The sequence below is a fragment of the Papaver somniferum genome, unplaced genomic scaffold (assembly GCF_003573695.1).
Source record: "Papaver somniferum cultivar HN1 unplaced genomic scaffold, ASM357369v1 unplaced-scaffold_135, whole genome shotgun sequence".
Taxonomy (NCBI): Eukaryota; Viridiplantae; Streptophyta; class Magnoliopsida; order Ranunculales; family Papaveraceae; genus Papaver; species Papaver somniferum.
Window position 1 is genome coordinate 5,125,295 of NW_020622713.1, and position 8,253 is coordinate 5,133,547.

Consider the following 8,253-nt stretch of genomic DNA (forward strand, 5'->3'; position numbering starts at 1 on the left):
TAATATTTATAGACCCAATTCAATCATTCAGCAACACACAGCTCCCACTTCATCTCTCCCTGACTCTCACTGCACCAACAGTATCAACACCCTTTCTCTGCTGTTTCAATAGCGTGACAACTATTCTTCTTCATTTGTTTCCAACCCTCAATCAGTCACCACTACAAACCCATCTTCAATTTCATTACCAGAACTCATCACCTTCTTCAAACCCTATCTCTGATTTATTCACCAGTAAAACCAGGACCAGTGAAGAACCCAAATTAAATTACCCCTAATTCGTCTTCTCCCCAATTATAAACCCTAATTGATAACACAAGAACAAATAGAGACTCACACTTATAAATACCTAATTGAAAGCTTACCATGACCACCAATGATTACCTAACCCTGGATTTTCTTCTGTAATAAGGATCTTCCTTCCGATTTAAGAACCCTAACAACAATCACAAATTCCATCAATCAAATTGAAAAAACACTGAAATCTTAACTAGACCCAATCACCAAATTCGTCTCCTTAATTTATCACTCAATCAATTTTCCTCTAAATTCATTCATGGAGAAGTTACGGGGAGCAGCACCAGAAGAGAGGAAGAGAGGCAGGGTTTTTTTTTTTTTTTTCTACAGGTGATAAATTAGTATACAACAGGGTTTTCGATGGTAAATATGTAAATTGCGACAGATTTTTTTGACCGAGTCAACGAAAAATACCAAGTGTGTGGGTCCTTACGGAAAAGCTAACGGTTGTGGAATTTAATTAATATTGAAAAAACGGCGGCACTTTATTAAACCGGATAATGATGTGGCATTTACTTAAAAATCCCTAACTATTTCCTAAGTTTTCAGAACATACAAATTCGAAAGTGTGGCATTTACTTAAAAATCCCTAAATATTTCCTAAGTTTTCAGAACATACAAATTCTGCGATTGTAATGTTAAGTGTAGTAGCGGTGATAGATACATTACATACATGCTCAAACAAGTATAGTTTCTTGTTGCTTCATTACCAGCCTTGTAAGTACTGACATTGATTGCTCATATCTCTGAGACCTTGTTTGGAAGATAATATCGCAATGAAAACAGCTTCAGGAATCCGATTGCTGCAGGAAAAGACACCTTCAGAATATCATTCAGGTTAAACTTTTATGTGTTAGCTTTAAGCTTTAATCATAAATCATTCTCATGTATATCTTGAGAAGCACAAATAATAGTTATTGTAGGAGTGGCTTTAAGCTTTCTAAGGCTGGCTGAAAATAACATATCCGCCAACAGTGGGAGTCGGTCTTCCACTTTTCCAGCAAGAATAAACAAATGAAATAAACATTGTTTTTTACCCGTTCTTTGGCAAGAGATGCAAGTTCTTGTATTCCTTCACTATCTCCAAGTGAAGAGCATATAAGCAACAAACCACTCAGACCCTTTGCATTTCGCAAGTTCTTGTATTCTTGCTGCATGAGGCATTCCCGAAGGTTGAAGTTCAAGTTGTCACCATGGGTTGCAAGTCATTTCTATTGGAGGAACCAGCAAGAGAAACGTACTAGATATGGCACTCTTTTCAATGAAACCGCTCAATATCTGCAAAAAACAACAAATCAACCTCTCACACAAGTCATAAAGGGCTCCAGTCCTTTAACTATGATACTTACCCTTCTTTTTTTTTACAGTTCTTTGACATACTGCGGGACATCTGATTATCAACATCTCCTTCAACTATGTCCACAATGGGTCATTTGCTTTATCAGATAAACCACAAGAAAACTGAGATAGAAAGAGTTGCGTCAGTGAAATCAAATAGGAAAAGTTATAAGGAAACACATTAAGAACAAGAAATCACCTCGTGAAGAACAGTTGATGCGGGAATAAGCGCATCCAACATTAGATCATATATACTCGTCAAGAATACTGATTGACGGGGGTACCCAAATACACCACAATCTTTTATTTTGATCACAACCTATACGAGAACCACTTTTTATAAACCTCTTGGAGCAACAATCACTCAAGGAATATTTCAACACAGTGTCCACTTGAAATAGGGTTAGTCCGGACTGGCCTAACTTGTGAATAAATATCAAAGTCAAGTGGAGAAATCTAATACACTTTGTGTGAGCGTCTATGGATATGGAATCGAGACAATACAACAACAAAGTGATCACTTGATAAAAGGCACGGTAATAACCGAAACCAAATGATCAATATCAAGCGCCTTGTTAACGTACAAGTGCAATTTAATTTAATTATAATAACAACAATTATAATTGCGGAAAGAAATAATAATTCTTATTCATATAAAAATATGAATAAGAATTATTATAATTTTTATCATTATAATTGCGGAAAACAAAAGTAAATGACACAGCAAGATTTTATTAACAAGAAACCGTAAAAGTAGAAAAACCCCGGGACCTATTCCATAATTGAATACTTTCAGAATTAATCCGCTACACAAAATCTAAACCAACTTCGTATAGTTGATACCAAGCAACTAAACCTATAGTTCACCTAGTTTCTTCAGTATCCCTGCGCTTCCGACATTCGATAAGTGCACGCACTGGAACAATTCCTTTGGTTCGTATTCCAAACAGTAAAGGAACAACAAATCTTTTCGGTAAAAACTTTATTCATTTTCAGTGATATGAATTTGACAAAGGCTCTTCCGTTTAACCAATAAACTACTTTGTCGGGTTTAAGATCTATCTATCCAACAACTACCAAAGTAGCAGAGTTTAGACTTTGCAATCAAATATAGAATCTACCAAGATACTATATAGTGATGCCGATCTACACAACTAATTAATCAAATCTATCAAAGATAAACCGATTATAGTTGGATCCCAGCCGATCAAGTTTTGTGCACACCAAAGATTATGAACCCAATAAGAAATCTTCTTTGTCTTCAAATCTTCTTTAATCTTCAATAAACACCTGCACACCAAAACTTGAATCTCTTGTGATCAATCACGCACAAAACGGAGTCTGTTAACAATGGATTATCACAAGACATCTTTAGATCTACGAATAGTCTAAATATCCCGTCGATACTTCGATCTAGTTTGAGTGAATCTTATATCAGAAGAGAAGATTCGCAAGAATAAACAAACTAGGTGCAATTAAAGTTCAACAACCGTTAGTCAATAAAATCAATCGAAAACTAAAATAAACTCCAATTATCTAGTTTCCCACCAACGGTACTCGTAGAGCTTCTTGATCTCACATAAGTATTTAAACGAGCGGTTGTAAGGGATTTCTCCTAATTAGGGAACTTTCCTCTCCGAATAGACGGCTCCACCAGTAACAACACAACAAGGTAGTTTTGATGGCTCTTAGGATAGTTTGCTAGCTAGAGATGCAAACTTGGGTATTTATAGACCAAGGATGTTTGGACACCAAGGAATTTCCAAAACCGAATATTCACAAGATATGCAATGAATGCCCAAATCGATTTTCATAATTCCTGGAAATGCTTTGTCCTATATTTCCTAAATCTCACTAGAAAATCTCCAATTAGTAAATGCACATTACCAAGTTTTATTTTCCAGAGATATGCAATTAATTGTTGGTAATTAAAAGCATATAAAACTAAAAACCTTAATTAAAAGATTCTTAATTTATTTCGGTCCGGGATCTCCTTGAGTTATTAAGGAATATCTTTGAACAATAAAAGATAAGAATTACTGAGCATGTTCAAAGTATGTCGACATCTTTTTCTTTGTAAATCCTTTTTCATATTTACAATTTTGGAACCGATTTTACCACACTTCCAAACGAGTCTAGGATCATCTGATTTCCAAGAACTTGTGATTGATCAAATATCAATTCACTAATCATGGGTTTAAGGTTCTACCATACACAAGGATCGGTTCTACCTTCATATGGTTACTCGGACCGGTTACATCAGTTACCAGGATCGGTTACATCAATTACCAGTACCGGTTACCATATTTTCATGGTATTACTTGTGATCGGTTACACAAGTCACTAGGATCGGTTACACCAATTACTAGGACCGGTTACACCAATTACAAGGATCGATTACACAACTCTTTTGTGATCGGTTACACCAATTACTAGGATCGGTCACACCAATTACAAATATCGATCATATCATCTTAGGTGATTACTTAGGATCGGTTACACTAATAAAAGTCATACCAATACATAAGTCAGGCACTGTGATTAGTTTTACCAAGATACATAATAGATTATGATCGGTTCTGCTAACTCACACATATTGGTAATCCAAAGATATGCAATGAATAACAATACCAATAAGCCTAGCGATTTCCCTTTCGATTCACAAAACAAGTTTATGAATGTACTTCCTTTAAACAAATGTAAACATTGTTTCCTAGGACGAAATCTTCACCTATACCCATACGCATAATCACAATAGCATTCATACGATTATGTCGATGTCTTATATATGAAGTTCAAAAGATAAGTGTTATACTTCGTATTTTAATTCCTTAATACTATGTCTACTAGAGTATAATCATTCACAGCTTCGCAGTTATGTTTTCAATATAGCACGACTTGAAAGATACATTAGGAATGATACAGTTCAAGTCAAAATATGACTAACCTCAAGAGGAAGGATGATGTCGTCGATGTAGCTCTTTACTTCTTCACATTATTCAACTCTTCGAGTAATACTTGTATGTCTCATAATCCTAATATTTCTGGTTTAACCTACACGAAGTTGTCTAGTACATAATCAAGCGACTCTTTAAATGAGTTTTGATTCACTAAAATATGACAACCAAACTTGACATACCAACGCTTGGTGGGTTCAACCTCTAACAGATTGCACCTCAAAACATCTGTAAATTTCCATGATATAGATTATAAGCTACGTAATGCATCAATGAACTCAGAGCATGTTCACGTATATATTTTTTCAACAACCAGTCCATGTTCCAGTTCCAGTTGTTGAACTTTATTGCCAACAGCTATCATTAGTTCCATTAATGCGGTGGCACCTAATATGCATTTAGAAACCTAGACCCATTAGCATCCAGTTAAAAGATCAGCATGGACAATAAACATAATCAACATATACATTACTAACATATTGATAGAGATATATAGCGGAATATGCATTTAGTCAGTTCAGTACATGGTCCATGTGACTTCCAAGTACCTATGATGTACCAACAGGATACATTTCCTAATATCAAACACATCCTGGCAACTTAGTATTCAGAACCGCAATACATATTATTGTTATCTCATGCGCCTCATCATCATCATACTCTTCTTCCTTTTGCTCCTCCTCTACCTACAAAGATTTCATATGGCAGATATTAAAAATTGTATCTTCATAGAGTCGTCAGTTTTGTTCACAATGACTCATTTGCATTGTTTTTCACTGAAAACATAAAAACTTTACCCACGATCATCACAGACTCTTGTTTGTGTATCTTTTTTTCTTCAAGTTTCTCTTTATATTGCGCACTGATATCCCAATCATCTCTCATCTGTTATTCGAGAGAGATACATTACCAAATTAGAGAAGAAACCCATAATCAAGTAGGTTATTCTATCAGTAAACTGAAGAAAACATGATACAAAGAGACTAAAAATCAGTGACGGAGAAGAAATCATACAGAAGGCTTCATAAACTCTAGGAAGTGATATCTCATAAAATATCTATTCACATACTTAATCTACATATTGGTTGCAATTAAGACTTGAGTCCGAGTGACTGAAAAGATTACATTATTCATTGTTTGATTACCGTCCACATTCAAACCATATAAACATGAAAAACTGCAAACTGGTGTTGTTCCCAGCGAATATCAACAAGTTAGGTCAGAAACTAGAAATAACAAACTACAAACTAGGATAATTCATATATAATTGGAAAAGTATGATGAAACATAACTTAGGTCAGAAAGAAACATGATACGAACTCGAAGGAGAATACCGTTAAGATGCATGATGCTTCCAGTTTGTCAAAAATGTTTCCCGAGATTTCAGGTTCTAACTCCAAAGAAAAAGGCTGCAATAAATCAGAATTCGTAAGTTGGGATAAAGTGTACACTCAATTTCTTTATAAAGGTAAAATAAAGTATCCAAAAGTACCTTGTGGGTTCATAAAATAGGTTCGTAGCAACCCCTGCCATTCCATCGGCAACCACGACTGTACCTGATACATGTTCAACATTAAATAAGCTAAAGTAAAACAACCCAGATTTTCTATTCAATGTCAAGTATCAGTAAGGAATTTCAATTCAAGCACAGGTAAATTTGGTTTGTGTTAGAGCATTGCTCGGTCGAACTCGCAAGCGTTGCTATCTCAAGATTGCTTGTCAAGTTTAGTTGATCAAAACTATGGTCTTGATTTTTAGTCTACCTATAGGAGTTTCAGACTAGGATAGACTGTATAGTTGAGCTTTAGACTTCACGGCGCTTACAACTGAAGAAAAAATCTACTAAAGAACTCGGAAGAACTTCATCAACAAAAGGTATGTAGACACTAAAACTTATCTATCACTCATAAGTCTATTATATTCTTTCCTATCTCCTATTGAGACAAAAGTCTTGTACGATATAGTTGTTAGAGCATTGCTCGGTCGAACTCGCATGTGTTGTTATCTCAAGCATGTTTGTCAATGTTAGTGATCAAAACTATATGTCTTGGTTTCTAGTATACTTATGACTAAGTCTCAGTCTAGGATGGTTAGGAATAGTTGAGATCCAGACTCCATGGAGATTATCTTGCAAAGACGAAGAACTACTCAAGGAACCGGTGGAACTTCATCCGGCCAAAAGGTATGTGGAGACTTGAACTTATCTTTTCACTCAAAAGTCTATCTACTCTATCTCCTACTCTTGAGACAAAAGTCGTATAAGCATGATAGTTTTCATACATACACATTTGTTATTTCGAGCCGAGTTTACTCGCCTATCTTTTTCTCGAAATACGTGTTGGTAAGCTTTTGCTTTAACCATCTTCATCTTTACCCGTGACGAAAGTCATGATGACGTTTCAATCTTGAAAATAGCTTTGATGATGATACTCGATTCTTTATGTCTAACGACTGTTATAACATTATAGAAGAATGTTTCAATGACTGAAATGTAGAGTTGAGAATATGTAACCACCTATGGATGTAAGCATATAGGGTGTTCGCACATTAGTGTATAAATCCATGTGCCGGAAACCAAGTGCATGTATATGTGTGCATGCAGTATTGGTGAAGGAGACATGTTGGGTACGCGTACCCGTACGCGTACTGGCGGAAGTTCATGTCCGTGAAATTCTGCTGATTTTGAAGTTTACGAACTCAAAAACCAGTCACCTTAGGTACGCGTACCCATACGCGTACTTGCGAAACTTTTTCACCCGAAAAAGTCTGCTGAGTTTGGAAACTAAAACCAACTCAAATTAGGTAGTTAAGGTACGCGTACCCAAGCTAGTTATTTCTCAAATCGATAGTTCATGGACTTAAAACAATAAATTATAAGGAATGCAATCTTTGCAAATCGTGGGTATATGTTCATGAATTTATTCAAATGAATCAAACCGATTTTGTTTCAATTGTGTCTATGTATAAAGACCTAGGCAATTGAACAACTCTTGAACTAGTTCTTATGAGTCATTTGAACTAGTTATGAGAAAGATGAATACGGTTAATATGTAAGTACTCATACGGCTAACCATTGGTCAACCATTTGTGAACCAACCAATGTACACGTTTAGGTACTGTTCCTCAAACCTAAATGAATACATTTCATTTGTGTGTGACAAGCTAAGTTTCGATCTAATGGTTAAAAGATATTAGCTTGGATAAATCAGGTTTTTCATCTAACGGTGAATATTGAATGCTTTGTTACCAAGGTAACTTAGATTGCAAACCATGATTTGAAAACTATATAAGGAGATGTCTAGCAACTGTGCAAAACTAATTCCTACACCTCATGTGTGATACTAGTTGGTTTGCTAGAGTCGATTCTCCTTTAATCGTAGATTTCTTCTCGAGACCCTGTCGATTAACGACTTAAAGACTTCATTGGGATTGTGAAGCCAGACGAAACTACTTCTCTTGTAGTTGAGCGATCTGATCTTGTCATTTTCTATCGTACGAGTTCAATTAAATAATTGACTTGAGATTATATCTCAGATAGGGCAAGATAAAAAGAAATCACAAACATCTTCGTCTCATCGTTTGTGATTCCGCAATATCTAGTTTCTCTACCATACGATTTTGATTATTGTGAGGTGATTGATAACACTAGGCTTTTCTTCGG